This window comes from Larimichthys crocea, chromosome XII, assembly GCF_000972845.2.
Source record: "Larimichthys crocea isolate SSNF chromosome XII, L_crocea_2.0, whole genome shotgun sequence".
NCBI classification, from domain to species: domain Eukaryota; kingdom Metazoa; phylum Chordata; class Actinopteri; family Sciaenidae; genus Larimichthys; species Larimichthys crocea.
The window spans coordinates 26,423,341-26,425,037 of record NC_040022.1 but is presented as its reverse complement, the minus strand read 5'-3'; the positions used below and the strand labels follow the sequence as shown (position 1 = coordinate 26,425,037).

Sequence of the window (1,697 nt, the reverse complement as noted above, 5' to 3'; positions counted from 1 at the left end):
AATGTTGGCTGCTGTTGACTAATTTTAATTGTTATTGACTTATGTTAGTTGCTGTTGACTAAAGTTAGTTTCTGTTGACTAATTTTAATTGTTATTGACTTATGTTATTTGCTGTTGACTAATGTTAGTTGCTGTTGACTAATGTTAGCTGCTGTTGACTAATATTGGCTGCTGTTTAGTAATGTTGGCTTCTGTTGACTAATTTCAGTTGCTGTTGACTAATGTTGGCTGCTGTTGACTAATGTTGGCTGCTGTTCACTAATATTGGCTGCTGTTGACTATGTTAGCTGCTGTTGACTAATTTCAGTTGCTGTTAACTAATGTTGGCTGCTGTTGACTAATGTTAGCTGCTGTTGACTAATGTTGGCTGTTGTTGACTTCGTGTTGCCTGCTGTTGACTAGTGTTGGCTGTTACCTGTTCATTTATTCTGATGATCTGTAACCTGTGAAGGCTGAACAAAGCCATCAGAGCTGGACTGACGCACTACTCACAACTTTGAATCTGATCTCAGGAATGTGTTTATTGAGCCGAAGGGCAGAAGACGCACACACATTTACTCGCAGAATTAGTTTGAAGTCGATCACACATTATCAACATGATACTGTTAATATTCAGGAAATAACGTCAATTCACCTCAAACATGAAACCCATCGTAAAACCTGCATGTTACCAAATAAGCCGAACCATGAAACAGTGGACTGAGTTAAAGAGCCCTCGATTCACCATGCAACCTCATCACCATCACACATATCATCATTCCTGCAACCATCGTCACCATCATCCCCATGCAACCATCCTCATCATCATCTCTGTTGTTCTACCAGTCACACACCCTTCACTGGTGAGTCTTCAGTGGGATGTAATCCACAGTGCTAATGTATGGAAACCTCTTGTCAGTGAAAGTGTGTGTGAAGGTGTGTATGTGTGTGTCAGTTTCAGATCAGAGACGACAGTTTTTTCTCTGTTCATGTCCAGATTCACTCTGTTCTCTGGAACTTCTTCTGGATGTCGGAGAACAGTGTCTGGACCTGATGGAGGGGTTGTATGTATTTACCTAAAATAAAATATTGCCCATACTCCAGACCATATGTTTCCCTTCCTCTGGACAGACTCTGCTAACACACCAGACGCAGTTGTACTGTCTCAACCTCGACATCCCAGCTGTGAGTCCCGAGTTAAAGCCCTAGAGCCCAGAACACGACCAGGAATCATCAAACCTCTCTGATTGTCAGGAACTGCTGTCTCTGTCCTTGTCTCACACTGGTCAGATCTTCAGACAGGATCAGTGTGGATGCGCAGTGTTTGGATCCAGAATCACAGGAGTGTAGGAGACCATGTCCTTCATCTTGTTCAGATGTTGAAGGTCAGGTTGCCCAGGTGTTTGGCCTCGTCTATCAGAGCTCCTGAGGGCAGCTGTGGTCATCCAGCAGGGGGGCGCTGCTGGACTCTTTGCACTGCAGCCTTGTAGTTCAGCAGGAATGAGACGTCTTCAGCTCTCAGCTCGTCCTCTGTGGCTCTGACGGTGTCTGATAGAGCTGCTATCTCTCTGCTCAGAGCCTCCATCTTTTGCTTCATCATCTGACTCTTCTGCTCTCTCTTCCTCCCTCAGTGCAGCCATCCTGGCCTCCTCTTCCTCTTCTAGAAACTGGTGAAGCTTCTTAAACTGATCCTTAATCTGCCTCTCTGTGCGTCGGGC

General features: G+C 44.8%; 1 pseudogene; it reads right to left on the bottom strand.

Moving 5' to 3' along the window:
- The window catches only part of LOC113747054 (nuclear factor 7, brain-like), a 9,653-nt pseudogene that overhangs the window by 1,987 nt on the left and 5,969 nt on the right, over positions 1-1,697 (bottom strand).